The sequence below is a fragment of the Crocuta crocuta genome, unplaced genomic scaffold (assembly GCF_008692635.1).
Source record: "Crocuta crocuta isolate KB4526 unplaced genomic scaffold, BGI_CrCroc_1.0 scaffold1, whole genome shotgun sequence".
Classification (NCBI taxonomy): Eukaryota; Metazoa; Chordata; class Mammalia; order Carnivora; family Hyaenidae; genus Crocuta; species Crocuta crocuta.
Genome location: NW_027527930.1, coordinates 116,568 through 133,727, shown reverse-complemented (window position 1 = coordinate 133,727; position 17,160 = coordinate 116,568).

The following is a 17,160-nucleotide window of genomic DNA, read 5'->3' as shown; positions in this document are numbered from 1 at the left end:
AAAAATTTTTAAAAATATTTTCATTTATTTCTAGGAGAGAGGGAGAGACAGCGTGAGCAGGGGAGGGTCAGAGAGAGAGGGAGACACAGACTTCGAAATAGGCTCCAGGCTCTGAGCTGGCAGTTAGCACAAAGCCCGACGCGGGGCTTGAACCCACGAACCGCGAGATCATGACCTAAGCGAAAGTCGGACGCTTAACCGACTAAGCCACCCAGGCGCCCCTGAATTTTAGGATTTCTAAGTACATCATTGAACAATCAAAACTGCTGTCTGAAGGAAAAATAATTATAAATTTGTGGATTAAAATTATTAACATGTACAACAATTTAACAAAAACTGGTTTCTTCTTACGGATTGTGAGTGGATAGTTTAATCTTTTCTTTTTTAAGATAATTTATTTTGAGAGAGAGAGAGAGAGAGAGACGTGCAAGGAAGCCTAAGTGGGGAAAGGGCAGAAAGAGAGGGACAGAGAGAGAATCTCAAGCAGGCTCTGTACCCTCAGCATGGAGCCTGATGCAAAGCTGGAACTCACGGACCATGAGATCATGACCTGAGCTGAAAACAAGAGTCAACCGCTTAACTCACTGAGCCACCCAAGGGCCCTGGATGGTTTAACCTTGAGTTTTCATTTCCTTGAGAAGCATTAATCTGGTGACGTTAATTGGTGACAAATGTCTGAGTTTGAGTACTGACTCTATTCTTTCTAGTAGAGTAGCTATAGGGGAAATCTCTTTGTTTGAGCTTCTGTTTCCTAATCTATGCAATAGAAATATCTAAGCAATACTTATTTCCAATTGTTTATTTTTTTTTTAATTTTTAAAATGTTTTACTTCTTTCTGAGAGAGAGGGAGAGACAGCATAAGTAGGAAGGGTCAGAGAGAGAGGGAAACACCGAATCTGAAACAGGCTCCAGGCTCTGAGCTGGCAGTCAGCACAGAGCCCAACATGGGTCTCGAACCCACAAACCGTGTGGGATCATGACCTGAGCTGAAGTCAGATGCTTAACCGACTGAGCCACCCAGGAGCCCCTCCAATTGTTTTTCAAGTTGGCATTTTGAATACTAGAGCTAAGTTAGTTTGTTTTATTTAGATATTAAAAGCAAATAAATTTTTATTGTTGTATTCATATGTAATACACATGGAAGTGTGTGAAAAAAATTGGATGGGTATCAAGTGGGACCTTGTAGACATCAGAAACTTTTAGTTGGATAGAAAACCAGGACGAGGGGATTCAGCCTCAAGTTCTTATAGTGAAATCATAAAATTGATATATTAAATGCTAGATATATAGTTTTAGTCATGAATTTAATTCTCTAAACCAATTAATTACCAATCAAAGAAGTTTTAACTAATGGTTATATAAATTGGATGTCCTGCTGTCGGCATTCACAGAAAGTAAGTATGTAGTCTGTAGATGGATTCATGATACGCATGCCCACTTCTCTCCACTGCTAGTGCACAGTTCCGCTCAATCCTTCCACAATATTTCCAACCACCTCATAACTTGTCTTTGTTTCATGGTTGCACTAATTAATCCAATCTTAGGTTTTCCAAAGTACAGGCAGCCCCATTTGGATGTTAAACCTAAACCAGGTCTCACCAATTGCCAGTTAAAAACCCTTCAATGTCTTTGTATTGCTCTTAGGATAAAGAAAACAACAATAGTAACAAATCATCAGGACCCTGTGTGGTCTGATCCATACTAAGCTCTTCACCTTCACACTGTAGTGAGGGTTAGACCTTCGGCTCCAGCAGTTTAGCCTCAGTTCTGCCAAGTTACTAGCTGGGAGTAGACCCTGTGTAAGTGAATTTACCTCTCTGACCCTGGATAGGCTCATCAAGGAAACTGAGTTATTGATAGTGTCTACCTCACAGGAATCTTTAAGAAAGAAAATGAAGTGGCATATTTTTTTAAGTTTGTTTGTTTGTTTTGAGAGGCACAGCATGAGCGGGGGAAGGGCAGAGAGAGACGGAGAGAAAGAGAAAGAATCCCAAGCAAGTTCCACACTGTTAGCGTGATGCAGGGCTCAAACGCACGATCCATGAGATCACGGCCTGCCCCGAAATCAAGAGTCTGGTGCTTAACTGACCGAGCCACTCAGGCCCCCCTGAAGTGGCATAATTAAAATGTGTACCCCAAAAGCTTATGTTCTGTAAATACGATCACCCGCCCCTATGCACTCCGTCTCTCTCTGTCCTCTGGTCCCATGGCCTTTGTTCAGCTTCTAGTTTTCTTGATGACACATGCCCTCCATGCACACGAACCATGAGTGCTGTTCCCTGTTGGTGATGCTCTACCCTCGCCTCTGAACTCTGATTCCATCCATGGCATCCAGATCCCACATTGCTTCCCCACAGAAGCTTTCCTACCTGACATCGCCTACCTGCACTCGGTCTCCTTCACCCAAACGGCACATATACAGTCACACGTGCAATTTGTATTATCATCTGACTGATGTCTGGGTCCCCTGATAGACTGCGAGTTCTTGAGAGGAGGGATTAAGTGTTATTAGTTGTCTTTGTATCTCCAGTAGCGAGCACTTGGCTCAAGCATATTTGTTCAATGAATCAATAAAGGAATTAATTCAGTAAAGTCAAATAAATACAATAATGAGTGAATATGATAACATGGCCATTTTCTTAGCCCTAAATTCCAATGAATTCAAGCTGAGTGAAAATATATGTAAATTCTATTTGTCTGCTCCTGTCCTTCACATGATGTTGTTGAAGAAGATGATGATGATAATCATACCCTACATTTAAACATGCCTGACACACGCCTGGGTGGCTTAGACGGTTAAGCGGCCGACTTTCGCTTGGGTCATGATCTCGTGGTTCGTGGGTTCGAGCCCCGCGTCGGGCTGTGTGCTGACTGCCAGCTCGGAGCCTGGAGCCTGTTTCAGAGTCTGTGACTCCCTCTCTCTCTGACCCTCCCCTGCTCACGCTGTCTCTCTCTCTCTCTCTCTCTCCTAGAAATAAATAAAACATTAAAAAAAAATACGATAAACATGCCTGACACATGATAAACACCACATGTGTTTTGCATATATTGTCATTATTTTATATTAGATGATACCCCAAAATTAACTTCAGCATTCTTGATTATTTACTATATGTTGCTGAGCAATGGTCTACAATCCATCTCAAAATACTAACAAACTAAATTTCGTGTACTATTCAATTATTTTAAACATATCAAATTGTCTAGAAATCTTGGGAAAAATCCTAAGCTTCAGGTAAGGACTCACATTTCTGGAGCAAAGCACATGAATTTATTTTGGTCACAGAATAAAATACACCATCAACTGAGTGGGTGTCCTCTATGGATAAGCCAGTAACAAGTGCCTTATTGAATTTGTTGAAGTTACCTTGACCTTTGAGGGTTTAATTGGTATTCTTTACTAAAATGCCTCCATTCAAATGATTTTAAATAGGTAAACAGTCATTAGAGTATTTTAAAAATTTCTTCTCTATACCTCAGTTAATATTTCAAATATATATTAAAAACCTTAATTAATATTTAAAATATAAATACACACATACGAAAAAACCTCTATGCTACAGGTATCACCCTCATTTAAAAAATACAACTGAGATAAGGAGTGCCTGGATGGCTCCATCAGTTAAGAGTCTGACTTCGGCTCAGGTCATGATCTCACAGTGTGTGAGTTCTAGCCCTGTGTCAGGCTCTGTGCTGACAGCTCAGAGCCTGGAGCCTGCTTTGGATTCTGTGTCTCCCTCTCTCTCTGCTCCTTCCCCACTCGTGCGCTGTCTGTCTCTCTCTCAAAAATAAATAAACATTAAGAATTTTTTAAAAACATACAACTGAGGTTAAAAAATGTGCTCAAGATCAAAGTTCATCAATGACATACTTGGTGGGCAATTGGTCAATGTCTTCAATCTGTAAGTCCAGAGATCTTGCCCTATTATCTCAACTAAGCAGAAACTTAGAAACTGAAGAAAGAGAGGTAAATCAGGAGAAGAAAATTATAATCCTTTTATTGAGTTTTCCAGCACCTTTATGGAGTCTTTTTATTTTTGGAGGGGGCACTCAAATTCTATATAATCTTTTTGACTCAGCAGTGTGCATATACCTTGGTTGGAAAATAATCTTACAAGCATGGGATGTTTTACAATCCAGTCAAGGAAGTTAGAATTGTTATGCAGTCTAGGTTTTCAAGGATCCTTGGGGGATAAGGAGAAAAAATGAAGAAAAAAATGAGAATAATAACCTGAATGATATCTTGGCAGTCACCTCTTTGTTTTTAAGCAGAAACATTTCTAGTTTTTTAAAAACATATTTACTTATGTATTTGAGAGTTAGAAAAAGAGAGAGGCAGAGAGAGAGGGAGAGAGAAAATCCCAACCAGGCCCATACCATCAGAACAGAACCTGACACGGAGCTCGAACCCACAAACTGTGAGATTACGACCTGAACCAAAATCGGGAGTTGTGGACACTTAACTGACTGAGCCACCCACGCCCTCAAGCAGAAACATTTCTAAATATCGAATATCTCAGCCAGATGATTGATGATTTAGGAGAATTAGGTAGAACTTCAATTAGATGTTTTCCTTCATAGTTTTTATGTGTTACATTGGAAAGCTCAAGATATATATAGCATATACATAAACATAGTATATATAGTATACAGGAATGTCTATATTTGTATATACCTATATGTATATGAGTACTTATACACATACATACATATATTCCCAAGCCAACAAATTCAATAAGATCTAAGTGAGCTCACAGATTCTGTAAGTTCAATTTAAAACATATTTCTTGAATCATGGCATTTATAATTGTGTCCTAAATTTCCGTAAGTAATATATTGTGATTTTATATAACACATATGATATAAAACACATGATAACTTAAGAATGTGTCAGAAAACTATTTTTCTGAAGTAAAAGGTTAGTTGTAATAAATTTAATTGAAAATAATTAAACCCAGTACATAATATAATTTGAATTTATCTTATGGGCAAAGAGGATCCATTTTTGTCATCAGGACATTGGAGGTGAAGAACTTTAAGATGTTTTCAATGTATTCCAAGATTTCTCCACCTCTTCCCTGTTATTTCAGGCCAGGTTATTTACTGTTGTGAGGTCTGTTCTCTTCATTGTAGGATATTTAGCAATGTCCCTGTATTCTAACCACTAGATATGAATTGCGCCTTCTCTCCCTTCCGCATTGTGATAACAAAACTGTCTCCAGACATCTCCTAATATCCCCCAAAAAGTTGAACACCTCTCAATGGAAAACTGAGCATTTCTGTATCTATTTCTCTTGTGACAATTTGCAACAGACATTTAGGTGTGAGAAATAATAAAATACATCAAATAATAAAATACATACATCATAAATGCATAAGCCAATCATTTCATATTCATTATTTGGCAGGGGCTTTCAAACAGTTATTATGTTATTCAATAATTAGGCTTGAGTAGGTTTCTACTCCATTTTACAAAAGGATAAATAAAGCATTAGCAAGGTTTGATAACTAGCCCCAGGTCACAAAGCTAGTCAACTGATATTTGACTTGAGTTTTTCCTGACTCTGAAACCCATGAAGACTCATGGTCTCCAACTAACTCTGTTAGCTGGAAGAATAAGGATTGTTGGGGTATGAATGCATCTGGTTATTTTCCTTTACTTCTTTCAAGTCTGTCTATTTTAGATTAAATGATTCTCTCTCTGCTGAGTTCTTGATGAGGAGTCAAAATGCCATTCAATGGCCATTCCTCCTCTTTACCATCTATTTGAACAATTCACTTAGACTGTATTACTTGCAAAGTCTCATTGATCTTGAAAGAGCTGGGTCAGGGCCATTATTTATTCTATAAAATGAAAGCTTATGGTGAAACCTTGATAGGTAAGTAAATATACATTTTGATGGCCCAGATTTCTCCATAATTTAGTTTATGAAGAATAAAAGATAAACAAACCTCCCACAAACACAAACAAATCCAAATCCAAACTAGATCTGGGTGGGACACTTAATAGTGACCATCAAACTGTCCTTAAAAGGCTACCTTTAATTTTGCAAAAGTATTTGCAGTGTACATTGTGGGCCAGTCGGGTATTATCTGTATTTGTCAGAAGCTAATAAATTATAACCTTAGGAGTATTTTAAATCTCTATGATAACAACTTAGTGGTTCAAGAGATGCAACTTTATCATTAAAAGTCCCCAAGAAAGTAGTTTTTTCTAATTAAAAAACTTATTGGAATGAGCAATATATTTTTTCCCAAATATCTATAATCTATCTCTCTACAAAAAAGAAATATAAGTAATATAAATAAATGAAAGATCTTAATTTTTCAGTTTTTGTTTTATACTTATTTTCCCTTTATTAAATAGCAGTCATGCTACTGAGCTATAGAGTGGCATAAAGCCGGGGAGAGGCTAACATAGTATTATTTAATGTGCTACTTAAATTGGTTTGTGCAGAGGCAATTTACAGTATCTTCATTATTCATATAACCTGGAAGAAGTACCTTCAATCAGAAGTACCTGAGTGAAGACCTGTATTCCCAACGAACTAGGTCATGTTGAAACTGACCAAAGTTTCAGGGGTGTTCAATAACCCCTCCCTTCCAAGATAAATCTAGTCCTCTACCCATTTAACCTGTATTATTGACTGAACACAGGTGAATGACATGGTTCTGAGGACAGAGTATGAAACTCATAGTAAAATTAACAGGCCAGAAAGGTGAGTCTGTTTACAGGTACACCTCACTGATTTGAAATGGAATGTAGACAGCTCTGCATGTTCAGGAACTTTTTACTTCTACTTGGATGTATGAGATAATCTGCCACCATCATAGAATGTTTATTATGGAGATATTTAAAAGTGAAAACAAAACACCTGACCCTTTATTCACTAATCAACAAATCAGGTAGAGGGCAAGAATATCCTGACTTTTCCATAATTCTCTACATAATTCCACAAAAATTCCTTAATTTCTCCATACTCCTCAGAGTAAGTGGCAGTCATGATCGAGGCTATGCACTTTTGGCTTTGTTGTAAAGGCCCTCATAAAAGCTATGAGATGTGTTTGTTCACTCTGAACATAAAACATGGGCTTGTTTGAGATTCTGTTGTGATTATCCAACCAGTAAAACTTAGAAACATGCTTGGCTTTGAAGGCAAGAAAGAAAAAAGAATTGAATATAGAAGATGGATTTGGAGCCAAATCATAAAGAATAAATGTGAGGAAGTCATCTGAGGGCTGTATGTAAACCTATAAACAACGTGCGTGTGTATGGTCTTGTGTTCCTTGGGTTTAAATAAAATAATAAACAGATGTTGGTAAGACATTTCCGATCGCAGGTTGGCATCCAAGGGAAAGATAAAAGAAAAGAAACAAACAACAAAAAAGGAATATTAAGAATCGAACAATGCAAACTTTAGTCTAAGAAGGGGCCGGGGCTAAAAAGAACATTGTGTAACCTATTCCAATTTCTCACTAAACACTTAAGAAAACAGTCAAACCGCCACCAACCAAAAAAGTAAATAAAAATGCTTATCATTAAGAATTAAGACTGACAGCAAGACCATTATAAGGATTTAAGAGGAATTTCCATGAAACTCAAAAATCTGTGTTGCTACACGGAGAATTACAAACAAGTCTAATGAAACAGAGCAAAGTTCCAGGCTTGAAAGTATGGAATGGACGTTTCCCCCTACACTGTTGTTTTTGGTTCAGATATCTTCAATTCATGGATAAATAGGTACACTAGTAATTTTTTCACAAAGTTTTATGTAGAGATGTCATCCCTACTAAAGAGTTTGTTATTTCAAGCAAAAAAAAAGTGTGATAGTAGAAGTGTTTTTCTTAGATTTGTTGTCAGTATTTGGAGTAGAAATCTCAATATTTTGCAAGGATTCGTGTGACGGAGAAGGACACATATATTATATATGTCACTATTATAGCTGGTGGCCAAGTATTTGCTGAAGGTTAACAGTGACATAGATCTGATTATACCCACTGAGTCCTTTAGCTCTGCTATGCCCAATGGTGCTCAACTAAAAGATGGGGGATGAAAAAAAAAAAAAAATAAAGGTAATAATCTATCTTGAAAAAGACCACCTCCAATGGAGGCTGCAATGTATTAAAAGATCAGTAGTCAAGTTTCAAGATCATTTCATACAATATTGTCTTGTATCCCTGCCAGGTGACCAGGAGCTTCATCACTTGCCGCAGAGCAGGGCTAATCTGACACCATCAGAAAAGAGTCTGAACATTCCCAGCCTCTACCCCTTTATCCCTCCATATAATAATAATAATAGGAATTAAATAAAAGTTACGAAGTAAAGAAAGAGGGCATCTGGCATTGCATTGGAGTTGCCAGCATGAATGAGCTAGACAAGGAAGGAGAATCCAAATAAGAAAGGGAAAGGAAGCAACATCAACAACAACTAGGTTTCATGCAGTCACATGTGCACAAGCGCGTGCACACGCACACATGCCCCAAAAGGACACATTTCACAGGAAGTACAACAGAGACGTAGAGACCTTCAGAGCAAAGGAAGAGTTCCTGTGGTGAATAAGTGTTATGGATATTTTAAGCTCAGGCAGAAAAACGTTTTCCTGTTCCTCTGGCTTATGTAGACAGAATTTTATCTTGATGGCAAACATGGCTTCTGAAAAGTGGAGATAACTTGATTAGGTTTTATCATCAGATTTTACTGTAGGTAGTTGGAGAACATCAACTGTTTACTCCCCTCGTCTTCCCACTTACCACTTTGACCACAGCTTTTGCAGTTCTATTTATTTCTTTTCTTCGGATGGCCTCCTCTTTGTTCATAGGTCTCATCATAGAAAATGTAGATTTCCTTCTTTAAATGTTTCCCCATTCTTGGTATTTCTCTATTGTGTTTAAAATGGCTCAGTGACTTGATTCACCACTTTATAATATTAGATCTTTTGGTAGTGGTTTAAAAATCTTTATAAACTGGAGCGCCTAGGTGGCTTAGTCGGTTAAGGGTCCGACTTTCGCTTAGGTCATGATCTCGCGGTTCGTGGGTTCGAGCCCCGCGTCGGGCTCTGTGCTGACTGCCAGCTCAGAGCCTGGAGCCTGTTTCAGTCTGTGACTCCCTCTCTCTCTGACCCTCCCCTGCTCACGCTGTCTCACTCTCTCTCCTAGAAATAAATAAAACATTAAAAAAAAATCTTTATAAACTTTCTGTGAGCTTCCTTTCTAGACTGTAATACTTTCGGCACTGTGCTTTCTACTAAATTATATCTGTATTGAAAGCTTCTCCACAGTAAGAACTTATGCTCTGTTGCCTGATTTTAGTTGTCTGTATCTCTTACCAAACACAGCAGCTCTCTTGACTATGATTAAAATATAATCTGAGCACTTCTGGTTCCTTTTTCCAACTGTGTTGGATAGTTGGAATGTTTGCTGTTGTTGAGAATTATTTCAGATTGTGGCCCTATGGAAAAACTGGTTACTTACAGTAGAGATGCTGCTGCTGCTGCTGCTGCTGCTGCTTCTTCTTCTTCTTCTTCTTCTTCTTCTTCTTCTTCTTCTTCTTTATTGATGTAGGGAGATGCTTCCTGATATTAGAATACATATTGAAGCACGACTCTTTTCTTTCTCAAATTCAGAGATATGTTTCCAATTTTCTCTAAATAAAGAGTTTTAGTTCTGTGTGAAGTAATCTGGTACAAAATCACTGGTACTCTACAACCTTCTTCAGAAATGCTACTAATTGTCTCAAGTCAACACGATTCAAGTTGCTATGGATACTTAAAGTTAAACAGTAGAAGATATGCCGGTATTCCTTGAAATGAAGTGCATTATTAACTTTCTGACTGAAACTCTCCATGTGAACTAGGCAGTTATTCACCAAGTTACTCCATTTATGGCCTCACTTTACATTAAAATACCACATACCTGTTTGTGTATCCATTTAGTCCATATTAAACATAGTAATTTCCATAAGATTCCTTTAGCTCAGAATTCTTTAAGGAGTTGTAAGGACATGCGATGAAGTCCTCCCTGATGTCATTCTCAGTGGTTAGGCAGCACACGATATCATTTCCATTAAAATTGTGTCAAAACCACATTAAACATGTGGATATATAATTGGACTAGGGATCTTCATCTGAATGAGAAGATATTGCTGTTGCCTTCAAGATGCTCCCTCACATTAAGCTACCATCTCAATTTTCTTTGACACTCTTCTTCTTCATACGTTTTTTCCCCCCAACTCATTACATTGTTTTATCTTCATGTCTCTGCTCAGTTATCCCATCTACATAAAATTTCCTCATTTATTCAGAAAAATATTCACTGAGGTCTCACTGTGGGATAGGCAATGTTCTACTTTGAGAACAAATGGCGAGGAAAACAACCAGTGTCCTTGCTCTTAAGGATTTTACTTTCAAGGAGAGGATATCAAAGAGCTAAATGCACCACCATAACTATTAAAACATTATTCACAAGAGCCAAGATAGGGGAACAACCTCAGTGCCATCAATAGACGAATGGATAAAGGAGGTATGATAGATAGATAGATAGATAGATAGATAGATAGATAGATAGATAGATACATATACAGCTACACACACAGAGTGGAATATTATTCAGCTATGAGAAAGATGGAAAACTTGCCATTTGCAACAACATGGATGGAACCCCCTAGGATATGATGCTAAGTGAGATAGGTCATAGAAAGACAGACCATTTGATATCACTTATATATGAAATCTGAAAAAGCCAGACTTATGAAAACAGAGTAAAATGGTGGTTACCAGGGCTGGGAGATAAGAGAATGGGAGGGATGTTGTTTAAGGGCACAAACTTGCAGCTAGTAGACAAGCAAATCCTGGAGATGCAACACACAGTGTAGAGAATATAGACAACATTGTATTATGATCATCAAACTTGCTAAGAGACTAGATCTTATTTACTCCCAAAACAAAAGGAAATGGTAATCACGTGACATGGAGGTGCTCGTTATGGCTACAGTTACCACCATATGACAATATATAAATGTATCAGGGCACCTAGGTGGCTCAGTCGGTTTAGCATCTGACTCCAGCTCTGATCATGATCTCACAGTTCATGAGTTCGAGTCCCACGTGGGGCATGCTGTTGTCAGCCTGTCAGCGCAGACCCTATTATGGATCCCCTGTTCCCTTCTCTCTCTGTCCTTCTCGTATTTATGCTCTCTCAAAAAAATAAATAAAATATTAAATAAATAAATAAAATATAAATGTATCAAATTGACATGGTGTACACTTTGAATTTACACATGTTATATGTCAAATATATTTCAATTAAAAAGAAATCATATTCATCTTGGTGTACTCTGGAGAGTTCCTCGAAAGAAAATTCTGGATCCAAGAGTATAAACGTTTTCATATACATCATGAATTAGCTTCCTACTCATGTTTCCCTCTCTTCTCTCTGGAATTCCTAGGTTTCCTTTATGGTAATTGAAGAGAGGAAAGCATTATTTTGCACGAGGTTAGTTTTCTTCCTGAGTTAATTATTCCCAGGGCTGTCTGTCTCTTCACTGACAATTCTTTTGCTGTCCTGATCCATTTTACCCCAACCTGACAGTGTTTTTTGTTTTGTTCTTGACGTGCATGCAAATCTCAAGCCAATTTAAAACATGTTTTCTGTCATTTAGTGTAGAACATTTAGCATTTCGTGTTCTACAGTTTATGAAGTCACTTTCTACGTGATCTCCTTTAAGCCTCCTAAAGAGGCTTTGCAAGATCAGGGTGATAATCATTCTCCGCTTCACCAGGAAGAGAAGAGAAAAATGTTGAAATCCTTGCTCCTGGTTCTAAAACCATACATAACACAGTCAGAATTTGGATCTCTACCTTGTGTCTTCTATTTTTTTTTTAATTGTGCAAATTGCAAGACACAGGAATTCCTGGGACGTCAAATCGTTTATTCTTTGAAATAAAATGCAACAGCTCTGTTCCTCACTTTCAAACGAGAGAGCAACATTACATCAGATGTGATTTCAATGTAATAAAACTTGCTTGACTTGTAAGGCAGGAGGAATGTGATACCTTTTCCACTGCCTTTCTGTTTCTAAAGGCTAAACTGCATCAGCTTCTTCCTAGCGCTGTGTCTATGATTCCTGGAGAAAACTTGGAATCAATCCCTCCTCCTTTTTTAATTGAATGCTCTTTTCTCCATGTTTTATAACTTTTCTTTTAAATTATGAAAAGAAAATCCTTTTAACAAAAGTATAAACAAAACCTGCTTTTGTCACTAGCACCCTGTAGAAACCAAAGAACATTAAATTACTCTGAGCACATGGCTACTTGCCAGTAATTATTCAATATGAAGTTTAACCAAGTTTATCTAGAATATTAGGACCATGTATACATAGCTAAAGGGAAAGACACGGTTAAAGTAATTGTCTGGCATATTCCCACAGTGTAGACAGTCAGTCTGGCTCATTTGAACCGAAGAGTAATAACCCAGCGCGTTCTGTTTGCCAAAAGAGTTATTTGGCAGATCACCTCCATGTGCCTCAATAGATGAACATTAAATCTAGAGAAAGAAAACATAACTGCCTTTGGGTATCAGAAAGCCTACAGACGGGACTGTACAATTGGAGTTTCAAAGTGGTTGGGCTGGGAATGGAGACCAATGCCTTTAAATTCTGTGACCCTTTCCAGAGCTCGTGAATTAGGATTCTAGAATCTCTTCATCTTATTTCTCTGTTTCATTAATTCTTCCCATGAAAGTTCTTATCTTTCCTTAGGTGCCTTTTTCCCCCCTGGGTATGAAGAGAGGCTTCTCTATATGACCCAAGCCCTGTGGTTTATTTGGTGATTAATCCAATGCACTAGATAAACCCACCTTGAAATTTTCTTCTGTGTTGGGTATCGGGATAGGAATAAAAGAAGACTGAGAAGCACCAGGCCTGTTTCTTTGTTAAGCATAATACAGATCTTGGTATCCTGTACAGGCAATTGATGCCTTTTCTTGTTTTCCCTTTTGCTACAGTTTCTCTGTGGTGACTTTTTTTTTTTTTTAATATTTTTATTTACTGCTAGGAGAGAGAGGAAGAGAGAGACAGCGTGAGCAGGGGAGGGTCAGAGAGAGAGGAAGACACAGACTCTGAAATAGGCTCCAGGCTCCACGCTTGCAGTCGGCACAGAGCCCGACGCGGGGCTCGAACCCACGAACCGCGAGATCATGACCTAAGCGAAAGTCGGACGCTTAACCGACTAAGCCACCCGGGCGCCCCTCTGTGGTGACTTCTTAAATGAAACAACCTTGACCTACTACCACGTTGAGGCCCTCTTCATAGAGAATAGAATTATTCATACTAAACATCACATTTTTCCTAATACCAAAATAGAAATGATGGCTGTTGTATTCTCTTTTTTACATTACTGGTATAGACAATGTTTCTAAAAAATCCGATCAGATCTTATTTTGCTGTTTATTCTGGTGTAGCAGATTGATCAAGGGAACAGAAGCTGGAGGCAGTTGGCCCAGGTTCAACTATCACCTTTATTGTTCACTAGCTCTATGACCTCATTTATCTGTCCCAGGTTGAATATCCTCACTTTCACAGAGAGGCAACAATAACCTTTAATATATAAGAATCCTGTGAGTAATAAATAGGATGATATATACAAAACCATATTGAGCCTGATTACATGGAAATCTGTCAATGTTAATTAACTATTAGAGACAGTGGCATGTGATGGTCAAATATACATGTTCTCTAGACTACAATTATTGTGGAGCTTTAGGCAAATTACTTAGTTAACCAAATGTAGTGCTGACCTCATAGGTAGTTAGGTGAATGAGCTGATTCATGTAAGGTATGATTAGCACATTGTGTGGTCTATGATATGTGCTCAGTAAAATTAACTATTAAAATATTATTTATCTATGCAGATGAGAGAATTAAGATGTAAAGAACATGAAATTCTACATGTGAAAGGGCTTGCTTAATTACAGATGATTTAAAAACAGTAGCACATTCAAATAGATAGTAAAATAAAACATAAATGTAAACATCTCAACAAGGAAAACATTATCAGCGAACTTAGCGTCAGTCTGCCCTCTGGAGTGAAATGTAGAAGGCAGTAGATGGTAATTAGTCACAATCTACACATTCTACCCCCAGAAGCCAATTTTAGCTTAGGGATGTAAAAATGTACAAATGTAGAAACATGCCAAAGCCCACTTCTCTCATTTACACTAACGATGAAGTGTGTGCTAACGCATAGCCCACAACACAGGGTGTATATTTATATCAGATGAATTGGAACCAGGAGCCCAAAACTGCTTGGGTCAAACCTAAACTATTGCTGAGCATGCATTTTTTTCTTCAACATAATTATTTTCTGAATTTCCTTAACTGTCTACTCATCTTTGCTTATTAACCATAGGTACTGTTGGAGAATGTTTATAACAAAAAAATTAAAATCAACTATTGAGAAAACTCAAGCAAAAAAAATCATCTAGCAATGTTTGTTACAGTGTAAGTACTTAATAAAAATTGAATAAGAATGAGGCGCCTCTGTGACTCACTCAGTTAAGCGTCCAACTTCGACTCAGGTCATGATCTCAAGGTACCTGAGTTCAAGCCCCATGTGGGGCTCTGTGCTAACAGCTCAGAGCTTGGAGCCTGCTTCAGATTCTGTGTCTCCCTCTCTCTGCTTCTCTCTGCCTCTCTCTCTCAAATATAAATAAACATTAATTTTTCATTGAATAAAAGAATGAATATAAACAGGCTTTCAACCATTTTTGAAAAAGTGGGGAAATATGGTGGGTTGGATAAATAAAATTGGGTTGATGTGATTAATTAGCTGATTAACAAGATCTCCAGTTTCCTCTTTTGTTATCGACCAGGACACAGAATGAATGCTATGAGCATTTCACAAAACATGGCAGAGAAGGGCATCAGTTAATGTCAATTTCTGTATTAAGGAAGCAAAGAGCCATTAATTATATTTGCCATACATGTATGAGGAATTAACATGCATGGGGAATAGTGCATGCAGAAGAAGTAAACATTTAAGAATGTACTAACACTTATGTTACTTCTTTTTTTAAATTTAGCTAACCTTATACATACATGTATATATATTTTTGTCAAGTTAGCTAACATATAGTGTATACAGTGTACTCTTGGCTTTGGGAGTATATTCCCATGATACATCACTTACATACAACACCCAGTGCTCATCTCAACAAGTGCCCTCCTCAATGTCCATCACCCATTTTCCCTGCCCTCACCAAATTCTTTTGGAGTGATTATGATGTCTAATAAAAATGTGTGTCTCCTGTTGGGTCAATATATTTTGGTTTGGGTGGGATATTGACTAGAAAATGCCCTGTCCCCTTCAATTATGTACTAACTTTCATAATCATAAAGGTTGTCCTGCATTTGAGGACTAGTATCTAATTATTTGGTATATGAGATTAAAAGGTTAGACGTTTTTGCACTTTTAATACTATTTTAGTTTTCTTTTACATTAAAAAGAATTTATTTCTGCTGCTTTGTGGCCATAACCAAATGTGAGTTATCAGTGTATAATACAAAAGTCGATAAAGTTACACTGTTGTGGTGGTTATTAATCTTTGTCTTCAAGCCTCAGTTCACTCTTTTTTGTTTTTTGAGAGAGACAGAGAAAGAGAGAGTAGGGGAGGGGCAGAGAGAGGAAGAGAGAGAGAATCACAAGCAGGCCCCATGCTATCAGCACAGAGACCAATGTGGGGCTTGACCTCATGGGTTCATGACCCATGACCCAGTTCATGACCCAGTTCATGACCTGAACTGAAACCAAGAATTGGACTCAACCAACTGAGGCATCCATGTGCCCCTAGCTTAAATTCACTCTTTAATACCTGTTCTGTGATAACGGATGGAAGTCTTTTAAGTACTTTTCCTTGGCCATTTACACAAAATTCACTTTATCAGGAGAGGGAGTTGGAGGGAGGTTCTGCTGGCTCCGATAGCTGTACCTTTGGTCACTATGTGAGTGTGGGTGTGAGGACACCCAGTGATGGTTTGTCCCCAGCCACACACCTAGAACCCTCAGTTCTTTTTAAATACCCAAATAGAATCGTTCAGTTTTATATTCTTGGCATCACTGTGATATGAGTCTGTCTATCTACCCAATTGTTTAAGAAAGTCTACTAGACACAAGTCTCTTTTTAAAAAGTAATCATTTCAGTTTTTAAAGATTCATTGTGTATTCTCTGTGTTCTGATTGGATCCATACTAGTACACTTGTCTTTTGAGAATCAAATGAAGCAGACTGGCATTTTATTTCCCTTGATGAGCGGGCTCTATATCTCTACCAGTCCCTCCATGGAATCAAGGGTTATGGACGCAAGGGTTTTGTTTGATCAATCCCTAAAAGCTCTTAGAGTCTAGTTTTGCAGACTTGGTTCAGTTTATGGATGGTTTGTTACCTTTGTGTGTGGCCATTGTGGCCAGATAGTAAGTTATTGTCTTTCATCTCCGGACAAAACATTTAGCATTCTGCCCTATGATATTGTGCAGACCACATTTCTTTTTTACTTCTTCTTTACCTTTCTTTTTCTTTTCTTTTCTTTTTGTTTCTTTTCTTGTCTTGTCTTTTTCTTTTCTTCTCTTCTCTTTCCTTTCTTTTCTTTTCTTTCCTTCTTCCTTTTCCTTTTCTTTTTCTCTTTCCTTTTCCTTTTCCCTCCCCTCCTCTCCCCTCTTCCACTCCCCTTCCCTTCCCTTCCCTTTCTTTTTCTTTTCTTTTTCTTTTTTTATTTTGCCAGTTGCCTTTCTGGTTGACATTTCACAGTAGATAACGCTCAATAGGGACTGGAAGCCTAAGAGAGGAGCAAGGGAATTGCTTCTTCTGGTTTGCTCCCTGTTGTCAAAAGCACCATCCTGGTAGCAGCTCTTTATATAGGCAAGGGCATCTGCTCTCAGATCACAGTCTCTTCTAGCTACCTGAGACCAGTTTCCAGCTTCATCTAGATTTCCCAGAACTAGCCCATCATGCTTCCTCAGAGGTTTTATCCACCAGACAGCAGCCCCTTCTCAGAAACCAGTTTCAGACCCCTCCTATGAATTCCAGAGGTACTGGAGTCCAGCACTGTCTTTTTCTCTGTAGTTTGGAGCCCAGCTTCACAGTCCGCTCTGCTAAGCTTCTAGTACTTG